The sequence below is a fragment of the Bactrocera tryoni genome, chromosome 1, assembly GCF_016617805.1.
Source record: "Bactrocera tryoni isolate S06 chromosome 1, CSIRO_BtryS06_freeze2, whole genome shotgun sequence".
Lineage (NCBI taxonomy): Eukaryota > Metazoa > Arthropoda > Insecta > Diptera > Tephritidae > Bactrocera > Bactrocera tryoni.
This window is the reverse complement of record NC_052499.1, coordinates 83,257,342-83,280,564: the sequence shown is the minus strand read 5'-3', so window position 1 is coordinate 83,280,564 and position 23,223 is coordinate 83,257,342. Positions and strand designations below refer to the sequence as shown.

At 37.8% G+C, this 23,223-nt stretch overlaps 1 long non-coding RNA gene across 2 annotated transcripts; it reads right to left on the bottom strand.

Moving 5' to 3' along the window:
• Positions 1-412: 412 nt before the first annotated feature.
• LOC120766252 lies at positions 413-1,170 on the bottom strand. 2 transcript variants are annotated; one of them, XR_005704588.1, is made up of 2 exons: positions 769-1,170; positions 413-660 (listed from the first exon to the last, which is right to left on the bottom strand). It is a non-coding gene; the product is annotated as an uncharacterized LOC120766252 (long non-coding RNA). The 2 variants fall into 2 exon arrangements; XR_005704589.1 differs by having other exon boundaries at positions 787-1,170.
• Positions 1,171-23,223: the final 22,053 nt, after the last annotated feature.

Here is a 23,223-nt window from a genome sequence, read left to right as displayed (position 1 = left end):
AAACACATTTTAAATTTAATAAAGGTGGCAACGCCGTTTATAGCTATTAAAGACAGCATAGCAATTGCAAGCATTACTACTTTTGCTAACACAAGATATTTCAAATTTCAACGACTACTTCCTTTCCAAACAATTCCTTACTGGTGGCAACTCTATAAAACACTATTTTTGCCACAAAAATGGTTTCACTTCTTATAATGTATTTATTGGATTTTATACCTTGAAATTTTGATTATACCATTTCTGAAGTGTCAGTGCTTAGCATCACTACTAAGCATACGGTCTAAATATAACACAACACTTTTGCTCTGAAATTTGTAAAAAAAAATTCTGTGGCCACTACTCCATTGCATTTATTATTCTCGATGGCTTATGCTCAAAAATTTCCTGTTAAAAATAAGGAATCTGAATATAGAATCATTCTATAAATACACATTTATTTCTATAACCACTACAAAAACAACAGCAATGCCAACTACTACTAGTCTACTACCTTTTAGCAAGATTTTTCCGCCTCTGGCTCTACTTATTCTACTTAAATCTACTTTTCCGCATATCTGTCCACTGTTTACTGCGCCTCCTTCTTCTTCCTGAGAATTACGTTAAATTTGTTTTTCTTTGCGAGCGTAATGTTTGTCCTTCAGTCTCTGTTTTCACTTTCTGCAGGATAGGAGAGAAAGCGTTAAGTAAATCGCCAGTAGGTAGGCAACAAGAACAACAACAACAACAATATTAGTAACAACAAAACGCTCGTTTTATTTCACTTACAAAAACAATAACACCTACCCACGCAGCCAACAAAGCCAATTTGATGCCGAAAATAGCAAACCATTTGCGGACAGCGGGAAATTTCTGATAAACAACGATGAAAGCGGCTGCCTGAAAAGCTGTTTATATAAAAAACGCGTTGAAATAGTAAACCCAACAGCGCACACACACCCGAACACGCTCACACTTAGTGGAGGAAGGACGAAAAAAAAGCGCGTTAATTGATTTCGTGCGGCAACGACAGTTTTACAGAATCGATAAAAATGGCAACGGTACACGCCTCCTGATGGTGGCCGGCACCAATAATTGACACATACAGGCGGTACGGTGACGCAGCGGCAGCAGCGTGCGGCAGCTGACACTATAATTGCCCACCCGTTGCCCCGAAATGGCACAATAAAAAAGGAAAATCGCCAGCTGGCAGTCTGCGCCACTTCCTGACTGACCTCGCGCCGCTCCACCAGCGCAGCGCCTTCAACTGCTCGAGCATACACCACGTAAGGCGGCGCAATGGCGCTCGGCTGGGTCTGACAAATGGCAAAGTGAATCACACGGCTGCGACTGAAGGTCCCTCTTGCCAATATTGATGGGAAAACGGCGCTGTACGGGGCTACAATTTAACGGATTAATTGCAAGCGTGTGAGCGCCAATAACCGTGCTGAGTGCGACGCGTTGGGTGCGTGGTGATAATAGCGTACGGATCCACCAGCTTGTTTTTTGCTTCTTCCCTTGCACACATAAACAACAAAAACAACAGGAGAAGTAGCTTTTTGGTCATAAAACAAAACCAACAACAACAGAATCGCATAAGCACAGTGTGTAATTGCAACTTAATGCCAGCGTCGACAGCAATAACAAAAATAGCAACAACAACGCCAACGCCAACTAAGCAGCTTGGATTACACAGCGCACCGAGACAAAGCAACCGTGTGTGTAATTTTGGCACCAAAGCATTAAAGTACCCATCAACGAGTTCAAAAAGCTTTATTTGCACTTTGCTGGCAACGTTGACAGCGCAGGATTTGTCACTTCTCCTGCAGTCCCAAGCCGACCCACGTCGCACAACAGTGAGCGATTAGTTGCCTTCAACCGCTCAACAGTCGCAACAACAGTTGGAAAAGTTGACATCCTCGTGCACGCACGCCACTTGCTCAACTTATTGGGATTTTTTGCTTTGGTGCGAGTGTTTTAGTTCATCGCGCTGCAATTAACGCTCAGAATTCATAATGCTGTACATTTTTAAACACCGTTAAACCGTTGATTCGCGCACAACACAACCGACACGCGGCAGCGGAAAGTTCGCGAGCGTTTGCCGCTACCTATCATTGTATTTGTGTGAAAGTGTATGTAATTGGCGGCGGCTCTAGATAGAACTAATAACCCATTTGCTGGTGGCGAACTCTCTCGAAAGTGTTGGTCGCACGGTGCGTATACGTAACGTTTCATTAGAAATAATCACATAGCGGATTTGCTGACGTGGTCGCGCACTTATTACGCTAAGGTGAGTAACGGTAATTTAATCATATATAATTTTTACAGTTGCACAGACAATTAACGGTTTTATAAAGTGAGTTGAGGGAAAGCAAGATTTCTTGTTGTGAGAATATTCACATATATTAACGTTAGTTTTGAAGAAGGTGTATATACACTTTTGGGTTCGCATACGGCTATTTTAAATCTTCCTTGCTCCTCTGAAAGCGATAGACTTGTCAACAGCTTTAATTTCATGACTCAATTGTGTCCAATGAATCAAAGTTATTACAAAGTTAAATGAAAATGTAAGCCAATTACAACAATAAACGATTGCGCTGAACTTTATATAATATGCCAGTAGACTTGACAACGTGATGATCGCATTCGCTGTGTATTTTTAGCCGAAGTGCTGGTTGACACCCGCACCACTGTCGCCAATAAAAGCAAAAAGCGATTGCTATTTTATATAAAGTAAATTTAAATATATAAATTATTAGCACTTACAACTCTCTTTGAAGTTTGGACCAATTTTTCAACTTTGATCAGACTTCTCTTGCTATCATATTCGATAATTGAAGAAGGTACAACTTTTTAGCGACCACTTGTGTTCCAAGTCTGGCATTCACTCTGACGTTTATTTCTTAAAAACAAGAAAAATCATCAACTTCGGATGCACCGAACAGCAGTTGGTAAGAACTATTCTTATAACATAAAAGTGCATAAAAAGTGCCTTATCTTGTTTTTGTTCAATCAGTTTGTATGGCATCTATAACTTCTAATAGTCCGATTTGAACAAAATGTTCGCAGGTTACAGCTTTTCATTGGAAAATAACTCATGCCAAATTTCGTAAAGATATCTTGTTAAATAAAAAAGTTTTTCATATAAGGACTTGATTTTTAACGATCAGTTTGTATGACAGCTATAAGCTATAGCGGTCTGATCTGCAGAGTATGCTCGGAAAATAAAGCTATACTTTATGCAAAAATTTATGCCAAACTTCGTGAATATATCTTCGCAAATAAAAAAGTTTTCCCTACAAGGTCTTGACTTTTTCCAATCAGTTTATATGACAGATAATCCTATGGTGATTCGATACCGGTGGTTATGACAAATGAGCAGCTTCTTGAGGAGAAAGGGGCGTCTGTTCACGTATATACAGGCGGAAGACAGATAGGCATGGATACAGGATATTAATATTTACACCGATGCATACTATTAAGTCGGTAGCATTAAACGAATGTTTATCGAACAATGCAAGAATGTAAGCCATTAATAACTAATCGAATTTCAACCCACTAAACCATATTCTTGAAATTTTGGTTCGACCTTTTAGAAATTCTTGTGATACTTGGGCGATATATAACTGTTAATAGACGTTATGGGAGATATAAAAGTGTTTCGAAAGCGTTCATTCAGTGGGTTTCATAAGATTCTAAACCTAGTAAAGGGGTATGAATATCCAAGATATTTCTGTTAGTGTCAGTAATACCGAAAATTAACTCTAATCTTCAATTTTGTATAAATATTGGCGAAGCTTATAAAACACATTATTTAGTAGTTGTAATACCAGAAACCCGTTTTGAAATACATACAATTGAGAAAGGCTGCCGAATTGACTGTTGTGGGGAAGTTAAAAAATCCGAATTCGTCGAAACGTCCTTCAACGCAGCTTTGTTGTTGATTAGTCATCAAATTTGCATCCCTTTGACCTTTTCATTTGCCGAAAATCATAGATAAGCTTTATAACTAAAAATTGATTTCTGACTAGAAAACGTCAAAGAACTAAGTGTCATCATGATCATGGATTCTCTGAAGTTGCTTTTCTTAATTAGTTGATAATAAACCTAATCTACACCCAACTCCAGACTCTCCACGGAACCACTCGAAATAGAGTAGGTTTTGGTGACTTCAACAGTATCGAATAATAGTCGCCTGTTTTCAAAATAACTCATAAGAAATTGTAAAGAGGCTTGATTTTGTTTGCCCACTTTGCTGAGTTTAAGGCATTCTTCTCATCTGCGGTATTTTTGGTGCACTATCGGGAAATTGCATAAATATTTTTACTTTCTGTTTGAGTACTTTTGAATACTGTATATTTATTTCGGAACAAAAGCTTACTATTAAAAAGCAGAGAGTGGTGTTGATGGCCATTGGCTACGTACGATTTCAACGATGAAGTTAATTATTGTTGCTATTTGTGTGAAGAGTAGGGTACTGGGTGATGACTTCAATGAGGAGGAGGGACTTAATATTTTAAGTCAATGAAAGTAACAAAATATTGAATGAAATATATAGTTTTTCGCTTCAGTCATTGTAAAAAGACCAAATATACTGATATATGTACATAAAAAAGGGTAGAAGTGTTTTCTAAGTAACGACCAGTTCCGCACTGGTTGCCCTTAAATGTTTGTAAACATTATGTTATAGTGAAACAAAACATGTAATAATTTAAACAAATCCACACGCTGGAATATATTCAAGAGAAAATTAAAAAAAAATTGCATAATTGATTTCTTTAGATACCATATTGGTACCTACTTGAAGATACATATTACATGATGATGTAATCCCGAAGGAAACGGTTGTTTTCTAACCTCGATAAATACAGTAACTATTTAAACCAGAAGGAAAGGATTTTCCACATTTTTCTCTGGAATGGATTATGCCGTCATTATATTTTATATATTCAAGTGCTAACAGACTTATGTATAATGCTACCAGTTCCGTAGTGGTTCCACTCAAGGATCCTACTCAGTTGGTAAGCATAATTTTCCATATGTGCTTTTAGACATATAGAGTATATCAGTAGCTGTGCATACCATATAAACAGCAATTTCCGGCAGCGTCCAAACGGATGCAATGCAATTCAATTGATTGTTTTATTGTGAATTAATTTACACGGTAATTCAGCGTTTGTTGTTGTTTTATTCTGCTGAATTGTTCGTTATTGCAGAATTTTTAAAAATATTTGCGAATTAATTTCGTATTTGTTCTTCATATGTTGCTCATATGGTGCCGTGCTGCGCCACAATGCTACGTCGAAGCACGCGTACAAACAGCGAACAAAAGATGCCCGAAATATGTATGTATTCATAAATAAAAAGTGGTACATTTATTGTTTTTTGGCTTTTCAGCGCTTTCATTTGATTGTTTGACCAGTGAAAGGCCAATTACAATTGGCGGAAATTCGTGTGTACAAATGGCAAGTCAATACCGCTGGATATTTTAAATATTGCATATCAGCACGTAGGGTGGCGCGAAATTCGTACCGGATGCAGGGTAATATGAGCAACGGAAATTACTTACTTTCACAGGAGGTTAGAGTGTACACATGTAGTTCAATATGGAAAAAATCGGTTGTTGCGTAGTCATTTGAAGCAAGGAAGTGGTTGCGTTTATGGATCAGCGAACCTTCTTAAAATTTATCGACAAGTTCGCTGTGATTTTTTGAAAGGGGATATTTATAGCGAAATAATAAATATTCCTTAGGGGTTCGGTCAGTCCAGATTTAATTTTGGAGTAAGGAAAAAGGGATAGTGTTATAGTCTCTGAGTACCTTCTTAGCCCGGTTTAAGAAGTGCATTTTAGAGAAAAATGCTAAAATTTAACGCGTGAGCTGACTGAATCGAACGCTTCAGCATTTCTCCGAATGTTTTTCACTACAAGTATTTCACCATTTCAAAAATATTTTAGTACCCTAAGGTGTACTTTAAACAAAAGACGAACGAAGTTTGAACTCAAGATCAATTAGCATGCGTGGAAATTATGAAATGAGAAAAACATATATGAGACGATAAGTAAGTCAAATAAAGAAAGAATGAACAGAGAAGTGTATGACCAACGGTGTCGATTTAGCTAAGTTCGTCTGTCTGTCGATATATACGCGAATAAGTCCCTCAATTTTCAAGCTATCGATCTGAAATTTTGCATATGTAATTTTATCTCCAAGAAGCTGTTCATTTGTTGGAATCGGCCCACCATATTATTGTCCAAGACAATCTTCGAACAAATTATTCAGATCGGACCACTGTAGCCTATAGGTTAGGTTCGGTTAAATAGCAAAGATCGCACGTGGACTGTCATATATGTAGTCCTCTGTGAAGCCATAGTCAGTCAAGAAGGAAGTGTTGAGCTGTTTTCACCTCATCTTTTTCCACACAGCTTCTGCATATGGCGTCTGGTAAGATTCTTAACTTTACAGCGTGGACTCCAATAAGGCAATTGACCTGCTAAAAGCCCCACAACTACGGAGAGGCTAGACTGACTGAGGGCAAAGAGATCAAAATGCTTTTGCGACAGCGCATGTACCGATGAAGGTTCAGCGTTGGCCAAGCTCCGCAAAGCCCCGATATCTTGTAGCAGAAGACAAGAGGATACGAGAGGACCGACCCCGATTTATCCGTTACACCGATAGAGATTTTAGGTTTCCTTTTCTTGCTAGCTTATTATCTCGGCAATTTCCTGCGCTTTCCATACCGGTCTTATCACAATTGATAGCGAGGTTAGGCACTCCTCGACCAACCCTGAACGCACTGTTAATGAGTTCAAGGCTAGTATCGCCTCAGTGTTGAACTTCGGAACAAAAAATCTACTGCTAACTTAATGGCTGCAATCTTGGTTTGGTAGACACTTCAATAGTCAGGAAGTCTGAAACTAGAGTTGATAGAAAGCTCTTGACCGTATACCTCTCCACCAACCTTCCCGCCAAGCTTTGACCCATCCGTAAATACTTGCAAACTTACTGCCCTCCTCCTCCAACGTATTCTTTCACTCACAACTCTCTCCTCGATATATGGCCTGAGAAGGAGCCGCTAGAGTTCGGTTTTGGCGACTCCATGATGCAATTGATCCGGTATGAAGTCGAAGTGTGTGGGGATATCCGAGTGTTAAGATGCGTATTCCTTTAAGAACCCAAATTCTCTGAGTCTGATAGCAACTTTCACAGCCATACACTTTTCGACGATGTCTACGGGCACTATATGCACCACACATGCTGATGAGCGCCAAACGTTGAAGGGTCTCGAGATTCTTTGCAAGTGTGGTCTTTTCTAGAGTCCTCCCCATCCACTACATGAAGACTCTATAGAACATAAATGGTTAATTGACTATGATATCATAGAGCCGGAGGACCACTTTCGATAACATCATTTTGGTAATGGCTCTTCTACGGCAGTATAAGGCAATATAATATTCACATGTACAAATGGATAAAATGGAAATTTTCACCACAAAAATATCAATTTCACCCACTTTGCTAAAATCTTACTATAATACATATTATCAGGGTACCCGGGACGCATAACGGTATTAATGGAGAAAGCTGTAGCGCCGCATTAATTAATCCCCAAATGTGTGATAATGAGGCACTTTCACTGCCGACACGCACAATTGCACAGGACTAAACGAACAATTCAATTAAAAATAGCCCGAACGACCAGCAGCGACCCGATGGATGGCAAACAAAACAACTGCGGTGTTGCTCCCGAAAATATACACACAAAAACAAAGCTAATTTTATGCAACAAAATATTGCTGCCGAAGCAATGGAATATAGATTAGCGGCTGTGAGCCGCCTCGCAAAGCGCTGATGCCACTTGAGGGGTGGGGTGGGCCGGTCAGCAGCACAGCAACAACAACAATGGAAAAGAAACGCAAATATTTTGTATGAGTGTGTATGTGCATATGTGCGATGGTGCAATGTGGTATGTGTGTGTGTGTGTCAGCAATGAGTCGGTGGTACACTTAGGCGACGCGCTCCAACTCCAGTGCTTTTCGTATAAATCAATTTCGCTAATGAATGAACAGGCGCACATTGTAGTCGTAATTCAATAATTAATAATTTTCTAACAACAGCTGGACTGCAGCAGCGGCAACTGCCGAATCAGCAACAGCGCCGAGACCATCTAATTATGAAAGCATGCAAATACATACATTCATACATACACAAATACACACAAGCACACATACATGAACCGTAGGCAAAGAGCCAGCGAGTCAGCCAACCCATTATACCCCTGGCCTTTTTGTTGTTGTTGTAGTTGACTGCGTTAGTTCGACAATACGTTGGTCATGCCGCAGCGCCGAAAATTGGTCATGGCGATTAAAAAGTGGAATCGGCGCAATAAAATATCAAAATTTGCTCCGGCACACATACGCACATATATTTATATATACACACCTATACATGCAAACATTTGGTTTGCTCAATTAGTCACGGTGGTGTTGGTAATTTCATGGAAGGCAGCTAAAACCAACAAGTTGGTTAATGAATGCTACTGTTAGCGGCCATTTTTATTGTTGTGTGTTCTGTGGCCAGCCAATGCTTTGTTGCCTCGACCATTCTGCTCTCTGTTAATTGTAGATTCATTATTTTCATTATTTGAGTTTTTTGCATTTCTTATTTTTGGTTTGTAATCGTCGCAAAATGCATTAATAAAAAGCCTCAAAATAAACACGGCTTCAAAAAATGGCGAGCAATTAAGTTTAAGAGCGTGTGCATATGTGTGCGTAGGCATATACGCTAGGCGTCAAAACTATGTATACACCCAACACAAATGAATTGTATAATACGATAATTTGGCTTGATAGAAAGTGGGCTTCGGTTAGACGTACAGAGACGCACGAGTATATCTACGAGAAAATTTTATCTAAGACCTTTTTCGGGTATACTGATGGGAAATATACTATCTTTTGTAGAAAAAAAATTCACCTTCATCGGAAAGTTGTCTAGCTTTTGTTGAAATAGGAACCTTCTACTAAACCTTAGCTCAAATGCATATCTAAGAGGGTCTTGAATTATGATGTCTAGAGAATATTTATTTTAACATACTACCTCATCTGGGTGTTTGCTCTCTCTACCATGTGTACCGATATGAAATGAGCGGGAAAGTAAAAAAGAAATTATTCAAAGTATTGACCATTGCTTTTTACACATTTTGACCACTTTTCCGGCAATTTGTTATTAATTGAATTGGTGCTCAGCCAATGCGTGTGCCATCGATGAAAACAAATCATCGGAAGGTGGGGCCAAGCCTGGGGAATACGGTGAGGGCTACAGCTCGCAGACAAGTACTTTGATTTTATCCTGAACCCATTTTTCTTTGTGTGCAGGTGCATTGTGGGGTAAAAAAATTACTTCGTCGTGTCTTCTGGTCCATTCTGGTCGTTTTTCGATTAAAGTATGGTTCAAGTTGACCATTTGTTGTCTGTGGCGATTAGTACTAACAGTTTCACAGGGTTTTAGAAGCTCTTCAGCTTTCTGATCCCATCAAATACATAGCCATTGCTTTTTTTCCGAATCGATCTGTTTTAGGGAGTCGATATTGATGGTTGCCAAGGTGTAACCCATTCTCCGATTAGGATTCTTAAAATAAACTCGTTTTTCGTCGCCACTGACAATTCGATGCAAACCTAATTTTCTTGCGTGTATTTAAAGCAAAATTTCAGTGTCTTATCGGCTTTCCATTTGTCTTTCAGTCAATTCATGTGACACACCCATTTTCTACATTTTTAGATATTTCCCAAAGCTTTCAAAACGGTCTTCAATATTTGACATTTTCAATACAATAAAAAATATGATGTTCTTTCTTCAATTACTGTAAGGTTATTGCATATGTTTCGCAGATGACAATTATGTCAACCAAACAGAAAAAAATGTGGTCTCTCACAACAAATGTTCCATTCCAACATATTTGTAGCTTAAGGCTCACTTCATACCGGTACACCTGGTAGTATCACTCAACGCCGACAGTTTTGTTTCAGGTATTTTTTTTTTTTGTTTTTTGCGGGTGAGGGGGTGGAAAATGCCTTCCGCATCATTAGTGCTGTCGTCACAGCAATGTTATGTCTCACGTGTAGGTCACCTCACGCCTCCCCAAACCTTATGGAACCACATTTGCATTACTTCAGGGTGGCGTTAGATTTTTCTCATTGAGAGATTTACATCTGCGCACAAGTGACTTCCTCGAATTTACGGCTTGTCCATATGCCGCGACTCTCATTCTCCCATCTTTGTTGCCTTGTTTTCATTGTGTCCTTCTTTATGTGATCTATTGCGCACTTGTTACTTTCGGATGTTTTCTTTAGCTCCCACAATTTGTGGCATTACCACTACAACTAATATTGCAACACCTTACACTGTTCGGCAGGCTGATCCAACTCTAGAGACTGCCACTTCCTAACGTCAGTTTTCCTTTTTAAGTACATCTGCCCAGATCTCAGCCACGTATAATAAGTCGCTGATTGCCGTCGATATTAGGATCTTTATCTTTCCATGGCTGGTTCCCATTATGTCGGTCATTAGTCTGCTAAGTTGAGAGGTGATTTTCACTGCCCTTCTTGCGACATGCCAGATTTTTACCCAGAAGGTTAATCCGGGGTCCATTCTTACACTTACGTAGCTTTTTGTATATTAAGAATATCTACAGTTGTTTGTATACTTATTTTGAGGGGTATGTGCTTATTTTCCAGTAATAGTAGATCTGTTTTTTTCTGAAGCAAGATGGAGGTTGTGTGAGTCGAGTCATAGTTGCGTCCGTATCATCATGTGAATAAGTTTTTTTCGCGCATCTTTTGTGTCTCGTGCCGTAATTACTGCTGCAATGTCCAAGTAGCCAATTAAGCACGATTCGTCTGACAATCCAAATTTTTGTATAGCGCCGTAGATGATGTTCCACAAGTATGAGCTCAGTCGTGATCCCTTTCTGGTCCGTGTTTGGCATACTCCAGAGTAAAGCGCGTTCTCGAAATGGCTGCGCGGCTTGGTCTAATAGTGCTCAATACTGGAAAGGTAACCGCGTTAGAAGACCGGGATGCGAGGAAGCCATACCAGACATTACACTATCATCAGAACGCATGGCAGAAAGTTTTTTTTTATTAGTCACCGTATTGAGCAGTTTAGGGTATTTAAAAAAATCTTCTAGTGTTTTTTGTTATGTGAAACTAAACTTTTTTGTCGGATTAAGGCAGTTATCACAAGTGACATTACTCACTCAATGGCTTACGTTTTATGTATCTATTAAAGCACTTTTCCATGTTGAAATTTTTCAAAATTAGCGACCCCTTTTTTAGGACGCTCATTGTACTCGCACACACACGCAGTACATACACCTTTAGAAATTCACACGAGTTTCTGCTCCCACACACACACACTTTTGTAAACGCATATGACTATAGTCGCATGTGGCATTAAAGCGTTGCAACGCTGCATCGTCCAGGGATTACACGCGTTGAATATGCACTCGTGCAATGTTGCGAGTTTTTGTTTGGCTTTTGTTATTGTTATTGTTATTGTCATTGAACAATAATTGAATTTTACAACATTTATTGCAATTTCGTCATTTGAGCCCGGCTCAGTGGCTGCAGCAACAGCGGCGGCAGTTAATAGCAACACGACAACAAATTGTTAAATAAATAATATGAAAAAACACAACACTAACAGCAACAACAACAATTAAGCTAATTGTATTTTATTGCATTTGCCTTGTCACCGAGTTATGTAAACCGTTGCAATAAATTCATGAAAACAGCAACCAATTACACATTTAATGCTAGTATGCATACAACAACAACAACTACAACAGCAAAAGACAAAGAAAACAGCACCAGCAACAACAAGTGTTTCAGCTTGCAAATGTGCGGGTGCGCAGCGTCAGTGAAAGGGCCAAAGTGGGCAGAGTTGTTGCTACAATGACAATTTTGTTCAGCTCACACACACATAAATAATTAAAATTCATTTCCACACAAAACATAATGTCATCAATAAACGTCTGCTTTTCGGTGTTGCACAGTAGCGTGCACATAGTTGGCATTCTAGCGAAAGATTTTACTGCCAAGCAGTGAGAGAAATGTTTGTTGTAGGAATAATAAATATAAAATTAAGTAGCTTGAAATGTAGCGGCAAAAGGTTAGGTAATTTATAACTTTATGTTGAGAAGAAAAAAAAATTAACAAAATTTGTAACAACTACAACGTTTTATACAGAACTCAGTTAAGGGTTGTTTGTAAAACATAGTACAAATCGATATTTTGAGCTCTATATCATAATCAGCAAGTCCAAAATATTTGACCGGATTATAGCGAGAAAATGGCATATCAACCAAACTCTCTGGTAACTTTGTCTTTTCTTCTTCCCTATAGTGTTAAAAAATAATTAAATCCAGTTGAATTTAAGTATAAAATTTAATAAAGTGGTAACCCAGAATATCCTCAGCGTTTCTGAAAATGATCGAAATTGGACTACAATCTCTGCCTTGTCTTATTTTCACATATTGCTTGTTAAAATTAATTAAAATATTCCATACATTTCTTTGTGCATTCCCATTATACATTGTGACAAAAAATCACCCGGAAATTGTAGGACTGTTCTTAGTGCAAATATGAGCGCGATCTATTTGTTTACAGCAGCTGCTTAAGTCGGTACACCTCAGTAGTGCGTTGCGATTTTTACAATGGATAAAAATATCAAACAACGAATTTCTTTTAAATATTTATTTATTAAATGGATCTGCCTTTTGTTTTAAAAGCCTAACAATAAGTTATAAAATCTTAAATCTATTTAAAAACTAGACAAGCAAGTGATTGAGCTGTTTTGGTGATAAGTTGCTCTTTAGTATGCAGGCATATTTCTTCTTTTTAGGCGTGTTTGATCGCAGATATGTACCAAAGCATTAGCCAATGTGTTCAATGTGTTTGGGTGATCTCGGAGCTTTGATATACATATATCTACTCTACTTCTTTTTTTACCATAGGAATACCAAGACCTTTAAGGATATTTTCATTACGAATGTACCATGGCGAACAAGTGATTGTTCTAAGCATTTTCGATTGGAACCTTTGTTGTCTAGGCTACGTTTAGAGTTTTCATTTAAATGCCAACTTAAATTTGCAGCTCTTATCTTCATTCAAATTATTTTGCTATATAATGGTTTGTCAAAAAAGTCTTGCAGTATTTTTATTGAATTTTTTTTTTATTGAAATTGAAATGAATTTTTGATGACTCATGCCCAGCTCTTGACTGATGCTACGGCTGCTACTATGCGGGTCTCTTTCGACCAATTCAGCGATTTTATCGCAATTTTCGACGACAGGCCTTCCGGAGCGTGGCGCATCTTCGACCACCTCTACACCAGAACGAAAACGTTGAAACCATCGTTGTGCGGTGGAAATGGAAACTGTATCGGGTCCATAAACTGCACAAATTTTATTGGCTTCTTGAGGTGCATTTCTGCCTTTATCGTAGTTGTACTGTAAAATATCCCGTATTTTCTCTTTATTTTGCTCCATGTTTGCGACGCTATAACTCACGAACGACTTAAAAGAAACGACAATCAATCAAACAAGTGTTAGCGCGTGAAATGAGCTTTCCAAAAAGGTATAACATGGCCCGATGCGACGAATAAACCTAGAACTACGCGCTTTCAGCGCCAACTAGCGAAAATACCGCAAGACGTTTTTGACAACCTAATATATGTTTTCTTTACGTAAGTCTTCTATCTAGGTAAATAACAAGATAAGTTTATACTGCCGGGCACATTTTTGATCTTAGCAAAAAGTAACATGCTTACACTTTTCTTCATTCAGATTTATACTCCAGTTGGGTAGTTATTCTTCGACAGAACTTAAGTGCTCCGCTAATATTCTTGATGCCATTGTGTGGCAATTTGCCTCAAATTTTGTATCGGAAAAGGTTTATGGTAATTCAGTTTTATAAAACAACACAAGCCTACGAGTGGTACAAAGCCTTCAAAAACCGTCGACATATCGTTGAAGACAAGCCTCGTTGTGGACGACCTCTTCAACTGATGAAAGTATCAAAAAAAGTGCTTGGAAATCGTCAAGCAAGTCTTAGAGAGATGACAAGAAAGCTCGATAGCTCTGGTGAGTCCGTTCGAATGATTTTGGTGGGTATTTTGAGTACGAAATGGGTCCACGCTCGACTCGCCCCCATAAAGCTGAATTTTTTTCGAAAAGGACACGCTTGATCGTGCGAATTCCTATCCTACATTCATAGAGAACATTATAACTGCCGATGAGACGTGAGTTTATGAGTTTTGCATGCAAACAAGTCAAAAAATAATCGGAATGTAGGAAAAAAAACGAGCCGAAACCAATAAAAAAACACGCCAAAGTCGCTGAACAATCTAAGTGATGCTCATTGTTTTCGGTAGACGGATATAGAGAGAATATATTCCGATGATCTGGACATTTCTCTCTCTATCCGTCTACCAAATTCGGCTAGCATCTTCCAAGCGAAGGTACTTTGCATAGAGAAGGCCTGCGAAGCTCTATTTAATAACTACGAGAAGATACATAAAGCAAGCAATATATGTACACGGATAGGCAGGCGACTCTCCTGGCTTTGTCGTTGCCCATGACTAATTTCCGCATACGCCGTAACTGCAAGAAGGCACTGAGCTCACTAGAAGACAAGCTCCACCTAGACTTCATCACTGCAACATTTTCGACAACGAAAAAGCAGGCGAGTAGCCAAAGGCAAGAGCTTTCCTAAACAAATCCGAGGCAGAGTTAATACCAAGCCCGCTAGGATCAATAAGGAGAGAACTCAATATACAATGTCAACAATTAGCAAATAACAGACGGAAAAATATAACAAAATGCATGAAAACTATACAGATATGGTCAATATATGACAAGAAAAGAACTAACACTTACTAAATAGGTCCAGGAAAAGTATCCCCAGACTAACTGCTACCATAACGGGTCATTGGCCATTTGGAGAATATACGTCCAAAATGGGTATGCCCTACAACAACATCTGTCGAGGCTGCGAACTAATATGGCATGATAAGAAAACAATTTTCCACTTTCTCTGTGAATGCCTAGCCCTATTACAGATCCGGCACAGAACACTTGGAATCCATCAAGCACAAAACCTTGAATGGATTTCGACTAAAAGCATATCAGACATAAGTAGCTTCATTGAAACCTCACGATGGTTTGAAAGAGAAGGTGAAACGTGATAGCAATAATAAAAAGGTCTACGATTAGTGTATGAAAATGGCACAGCTAGTGCTAATTGAGCCCGAAATACAACAGGCCTTCACTCCTACCTACCTACCCACCACATAGTTTTTTTCGATATTCGCCGTTTGGTGCATCATGAATTTGTTCCGAAAGGAACAGACAGTCAATAAGGAGTTATACTTGGCCGTATTGAGGCGTTTGCGTGAGAACCTCCGTCGAAACAGCCGAAATTGTGGGAGAACAATTCGTGGATTTTACAAGATGATAATGCACCATCGCAGCGTGTAGAATTTAAAGGCAAAAGCGCATGAATACCATCGATCAACCAACATATTCACCAGATTAATTGTAATCTGTAACTTTTTCTTGTTCTCCAAACTGAAATTGCCCCTCCGTGGACCCATTTTCAGTCCATTTAAGAAATAAAACAAAGTTCACTGAAGAAGCTGAAGTCCATCCACAAGAGTGCTTATGAAAAGTGTTTCGAGGACTGGAAGAATTGTTAGCAGTAAGTGTATTACATCTGGTGGGGATTACTTTGAAAGCGAAAGATAAATACTGGAGAATAATTTAAATTAGTAAATTTGTTATCATCTTTTAACGCAATACTAAACTTAAAACTATTTTTATTGCAGAAAGCTCATAGACCAGCCAATAATTTTGGTTGAAAACTCACCTAGAGCCATTATGAGACATTCGACCAAACAAGCTTATTCGCAAATTAAGGGACAGTATTATACTATTACCAAGTCTATGTTATTATTTCTGCGGTATAATAATTTAACTCTCAAAGTAAGTATTCAGTCAAACCTTCAACTAAAGGGGTGATCTTAGATCGATCGTACTGATTTCTCTAATTCTCAAAATTTAATTTGAATTTATTTTAGTAACTAACTGTATACTATTTAGCTTCACTGTTTTCATTGTTTTGTGTTTGGCTAATTTTACCTGAATGGATTTGTACAACAACCATTTGCCGTTTAATCTTTGATTATACGAATAATAATTAACTCACAGTTCTCTTCAGATGACCGAACATGTATTGAACAATTTTCACACTAATCATGCTACTACAAGAATTTTTTTCACTGTATTTTCTAATTATTAACTTTTGAGCTGTTTGATTTTAAGACGCTTATCGGTTGTAAGCCTTAAACGTACATTCGGTTGCTATGCCTGCACATCACCGAAATTATACAAATTCAAAGTTGCAGCAAAGCTTGTCAGAAGCTTAAAATAAGAACTTCATGTTAATAATTTATTTTGATAATTAATATGAATTTGAAAATGAAATAAATAATAAGATTACGAAGAGTTTCACATACAAATAAAATATTTCATATTTAAAGAGCCATTTCGAAGTTTCCCTCGAAGTACCATTCCCATTGACTGAGGATCAAAATGCTTAGCCTTGAAATTAACGCTGAATATAAAGTTGCTTAATTCCTCTCTGCTTTCGAAGCTTGGAGTATTTGTACTTGTTTCTTCAATTAATTCTTGCCACCATTCGCCGTGATTTGTTTGTAATGTCATTTCTGGTGGTGAGTGTTTTCTTTTGCTCGCGGTCCACTAAAAGTAAGACGCTGAAAATACGGCGGGCTTACAGTGTGTAAATGTAAGTCTATAAGTGATCTAAAATGTTAAAAAATTGTCTTAATATATCTTAATACAATATAAATGTTCGATTCGCCAAACGATGTAGATAACTCATGTGAATTATAAAGGGTGATCCATTCCGAGGTACCCTACTCTTTTGAAGAAAAATCACAGAAACTTCAAGTTTCTTGGAGAATGTTTATTATCATTCGAAAGTATATTCTCTGGCATTGATTTTTTTTTGTAGAATATCACTTTCAAATGCTGGCCGTGGCTACGTCTCAGGAGGGCCATTCATTGAGTCCAATTTTCGATTACTCGTTCGAGCATTTCGACTGGTAACTGGCGAATGTCACGCGTGATGTTTTGCTCCAAGGCCTGGATAGAAGTGGTATTATCCGCATAGACTTTAGACTTTGTATATCCACACAAAAGAAAGTCTAACGGCATGATATCACACGATCTTGGTGGCCTATTGACCGCGTTAAAACTTTAAATTATCTTCTCACCGAAGTATTCTCTCAATAGATCCATTGATTGATGCGATATATGGGAAGTTTTGAAACCAATGTTGATGAGATCACGAGACTCAATTTCAGGCATCAAATAATCGGTTATCATAGCCCGATAATGGTCGCCATTGACGGTTTTTTTCTCACCGGCATACTTTTTGAAGAAATATGGACCGATGATACCATCAGCCCACAAGCCACACCAAACAGTTTTTTTTCTGGATGAAATGGCAGCTATTGAATCTCCCAGGTTGCTCTTCGCGTCAAGTGCGGCAATTTTGCTTGTTTACGTATCCATTGAATCAGAAATGGACCTCGTCGCTGTACAAAATTTGGCTCGAAAAATGTCAGATCTTGAAACTTTTCAAGAGCCCATTGAACGAAGGATGTTGCTTGGAAAGGTCGAGAGGCTTCAGTGCTTGCACAAGCTGTATTTTGTACGCTTTAAATTTTAGATCGCGACGTAAAAATATTTCAATACGTCAGTCCGCGTTGCTGCGAACGGCACTGAATCGACTCTCCAAGGTCTTCGTATACACTCTCGGCTACTGCTCAATCGTGATTTGTCAAAAAAGGCTATTGAAAAAAGACCTCTACTTGGATCACCCGTTAAATGATCAGAATGACGAGCTGAGTCGATTTAGTTGTGTTCGTCTCTCTGCAAAAACGCGAACAAGTCTTTAAATTTTGAGGTATCGATGTGAAATTTTGCTCACGTCCTTCTATACTCTAGCAGCTTCTCATTTGTAAGGATCGCCGATATCGGACCATTATAGCTTATAGCTGCCATACAAAGTGAACGATCGGAATTTAATACTGGTAAAGAAACTTTTTTATTTGTGAAGGGTATTATAGCTTCGGCGTATTCTGGGTAAATGTTTTTCCAAGTATCTTACCGAAAAGCTATTTTTGATCACTGTGCCTGCTGCTAGCATGGCGGAGGCAAGGTTGGCTGTAGCATGAATCGCATTGAGACGCTAATTTGAATGAATTTAATTAATTAGCGCCAAAGCAAAGATTGCGCCAAACATTTGCCAATAGATTTGAGTGTTCGACAACAACTACAAAAACAACCACAACGACCGCAATATCAAACAGCAACACGAGCACAAGTGTTTATATATGTATTTGTGTGTGTGTGGCAATTTTAGCTGCCGCATTGGGCTCCCACAACTAAATAGCAATGATAACTTCGATGATTGTCAATCAGTGGGCGCTGTGGTCGCGCTGTGGTTATGCGGCGGCTATGACAATACATTAGCGACGCCGGCAGCAGCCTTTGCAGCGGCGAGCTCAAAGACACTCACCATGTACGAGTTGCAGTGTGGTGGCGAGTAGTCGCCGCCACCGATTAGGTTGATGGAGCTTAGAGCGCTCGTGTCCGTGTAATTTGCGTTGGCGGGCGGATGTCTCCATGATTGCTGCTTGTTGCTGTCCGAGCACCGGCTAAAGCCATAACAAGCATACACAAATATCCCTGAAGCGTGGGTGCGGTTGAGCGTTGCATGCAACATATTTGGTACAGAGGCACCGGGCAGGAAGCATTTTGCTAATGCAGTCGATAGTTTCAACTTAAGCGGCTTTGCACAACAAATCGTTGGGAAGCAAACACGCTTGATTGGCTCTCGCCAGAGCTGCTTAAGCGGAAAATTACGTGAACCGGTGGAGCTGGTGGCAAGCGTGCCGTTTAATCGCCGCTAATCGGCGCATGTTAATTGCGTACTCAGTAAGCGGATATATCGCTTATAATTATTCATTGAACGTAGCAAATTTTAATATGCGACTTACGAATGGAAACACAACTACAACTCATGTATTTTTGGCCGTAAATATCTGGATGAAGGTGTAAAACAAAATGAAATTGGTATTAACTTTGATTATTTGGTCAAGTAAAGAATTTATTCCTACTGACTAGTGAAGAAGCATGCTTAGAATCTAATTATTTACTAAATCTTTATACAAGTACATTAGACGAATACAGGTAATGACTGAAACAAATTCCTGAAAAAAAATTAGAGTTTAATTGAGAAATTTTATATATCAAAGTAGCTGAAAAGATGGATATTATTATTAAAATTTTTCTTCGATCATAATCTTTCAAATCTACATATATTACAGATTAGTTCAAATCGAAAAAGTTTTTTTCCACCGACTCTGAAAGCAGCGTTTCGAGAAAACGGTCCAAGACATTATAGAGATGTCACTTATTTCTTCGAAACTATTTGCTGTATCAACTTCAAAATTTTGAGAGATATTTTCAAATATATGTATGTATATTACAGTATTTACTTTTCGTAATTAACATATGGTGAAGCCCATTAAGATAGATGTAATTCACTCAAGGAAAGAGATTAGGTGAAATCTTAGATATCGAAAAAATTTGAAATTCTGTCGAAAGTGTAACAAGAAATCTGCCGAAAATCTGTAAATTTGGAAAGATAGCAGATAAATTCAAAACTAGCAAATATCCTCGTCCTGCTGTACGGTGCAGAGGCACTGACAATGACAAGATCTGATGAGTTGGCACTACGAGTTTTCCAGAGAAATGTTCTACGGAAGATTTATGGTCTTTTGGGCATGGGCAACGGTGAATACCGCAGTCGATGGAACGATAAGCTGTACGAGATATATGTATGACGTCATTGCCATAGTTCAGATGGATGAAAACACTCCAGCTCTGAAAGTATTCAACGCAGCACCCGCCGAGGGAAGCAGAGTAAGAGGAAGACCTCCACTCTGTTGGAAATACCATATGGAGAAGGACCTGGCTACACTTGGAATCTCCAATTGTCGCCAAATATCGAAAAGGAAGAGCGATTGCGTTTTGCGTTGTTGTAAACTCGGCTATAACCTCATAAGCAGTGTTTATGCTAATAAAGAATAAGAAGAAGCAAATATTTACCTTATTTGTGTTTTGTTTGTCAGTCACCTTTAAAAGCTTAGCTGTTAGATATTCTGAATATTAACCAATTTTTATAGATTTTAGTAGATGAATGGTTCTCCTTAAATCCTAGTTCCTTTCAGTAAGACCTGAAGCGGCCAGAGAAGATTTCGATGTATGTATTATAAAATGTATATCGAATGGCAAAGAAACGTTAGCAAAAATATTCTTCACATTTATCATTTAAATATAAATAATTTCCAATCAATATTCAATTAAAATAATGGCGATATATTATATACTATGAAGTATGATCAACAGTCAGCCGCTTAAAAAAGTATTTTCCCTTAAATAAGTGCCAATATCAATACATATACATATACACTGAACACATACCTTTATACATATTATTTATTTTGATATATGTGGTAAATAATCAAACAATAATCTTTTTTTTTTTTCTAGTCAATACAAAAATTGTAAAAAATAAATTGTTTTATTTGCTGCGGTCGCCATTCAAAAGTGACAAAGAGCATATTTGAATTAACGGTCACGCTGTTTGCCATTTAGTTCACTTATTTGCCTTTGTTTTCAATGCCTAGTTGTGTCCAAAAAAATTTAAATCAATTGATTTACCAATTTGCGGACAATTTTTAATTGAAAGGCATTTAAATGAACTAATGGTATTTCTGTAACAAAAGCCAAACTCGTGTGTGGGATGCCGTTTAGGGCTTACATAAGTGTCTACATAAAGAAACATATGGTTATTTCGCAGTATTTAGTGCAGTTTTTGATCTCTTTGTAAACAAAGCTTGACATTTTTATATTCTCGCAACAAAGTTGCTAAGGAGAGTATTATAGTTTTGTTCATATAACGGTTGTTTGTAAGTCCTAAAACTAAAATAGTTAGATATACCCAGGCCACCCAGGCTTTCTTTAAAAATTGAAAATGGGCGTGGCCTCGCCCACTTATGGACCAAAAACCATATCTCAGGAACTACTTCACCGATTTCAATGAAATTCGGTATATAATATTTTCTTAACACCCTGATGACATGTACGAAATATGGGTGAAATCGATTCACAACCACGCCTTCTTCCAATATAACTCTATTTTGAATTCCATCTGATGCCTTCTCTGTATAATATATACATTAGGAACCAATGATGATAGCGGAATAAAACTTTCCACAAATACGGTATTTGAAAAATATGTAAATGACGGATAATGAAATCTCGATTATCACTTTATCATGCGAGAGTATAAAATGTTCGATGACACCCGAACTTAGCCGTTCCTTACTTGTTTCAATTGCTGTCGCTTCCTATACTAATTAGCTCATTTGTTTGGCATTAATATGCGAATACTGGAGGATCTGGCATAATAAGAGAGATCCCAGCTATGTAGTCGTACTGGTGTAAATAACAGTGTTAAAATTATAAAATGTTTATAATAAAATATTAAAATGTTTAAAATATTTCTCATATTCACATATTTAAATTGTAATATCGTAATATCATCGGAATTTTTCCATATATTTACTTAGCCAATTTAGTAAAATAGTAAATCCTACTTGATTATGTATTTTTATGTTTTCTTAATTCTCTTTTGCAGAAATTGACAATCTTCTGGACATTATAGTGGCATACAAAAATAATATATAATAGCGGATGGAAAAAATGTAAGTACCCCTTTTTTGGAAGCATTTTGGATTTTTTAAAGCTTTATTTTGTAAAAAAATTTTTCCTTGATTATTTGACGAGACATCTTTATGAAATTGTTCGTGGATTATTGTGGAAGGTAACTACAAGTTGCAAAAATGTTGTTTAGGATATTTAAAAACGTGTCGTGAATTTTGCATTTCTTAAGAAAGTGTATAGTTATTCAATCATATCTATTTTGTACCCTTCAAAGTAAACCCGATCCGATAAATTGCATTTTTGTCAATGCTTTTCCAATCCTCGTAACAATCGCTAGTAGCATTTTTCCGTAGAGCCAAAAATCGGACGGAGACAAATCAGGCGGATATGCGGCTAGATAAAGTTAAGTTTTTGGCAAAAATGTAGTGAAGAACCAATGCAGTATGTCATGGTGCATTTAAGCGATTGCGACATCACTCGAGACTTGATGCGTTTGAGACACACAACGTCCAGAGCGCAGTTCGTCTTTAATGACTTCTTGGACCATTTTAACCTAGTTTTACCACTTATACTCGTATGTATAGAACGAAATTTTTGGTGCGCGCATTATCTCACTTTGTGCGGCTATGACGTGGCCTACAAGATCGTACGATTTAACACCTGAAGCTCTAGGCGATTGTTGCCTTGGAAGAAAGTATTCGGTATATTATTGCTGCCATATTCCCCAGTTACTGTAAAAAGTGGTTGAAAATCATCCCTCTCGGCTGGAATTTATTCGAGACGCGGTGGTCACATGCACGAAATCATGTTTAAAACAGAATGTATACCCTTATCTTTTTAGTAAAACTAAATTCTTGCCCAGAACATTAAATTGTAAGTGTTTTATTTCTTCTTGAAAACCACAAGCCTTGCTGAAGTATGATCTTGAGTTTTACAAAAAAAAAAAAAAACTTGAATAATTTCTTAGATTAGCCATATGTCCGTTATCAAAGTACCGCGATTGATGATTTTAGTGGCAACCGGGTGTCTGGTAAGAAATTATCGTGGCATTCTATCAAAATACTCAGTGACAAAGCGTGGAGAAAGTAAGTTATCAAGTGCAGTAATTAGTGGTTTTCAGATTAAAACATGAAAATAAATTACAAAAAAGCATTTTGAAATTGAATTGGTAAGTAAAGCTAATTTAATTTTTTGAAATATTGAGACGATTTCTTACAGTGAATTAAAAAAATGCTGAAAATGGTGAATTTTAAACAACTAACGAACGGGGTGCGTTATATGTATTGCTGAAATCGTAATAAAAGCCAGGGAAGTTATTGCCGGTTGCAAGAATGAACATCGAGTCATCAGGAAGAAGAGACAATGGC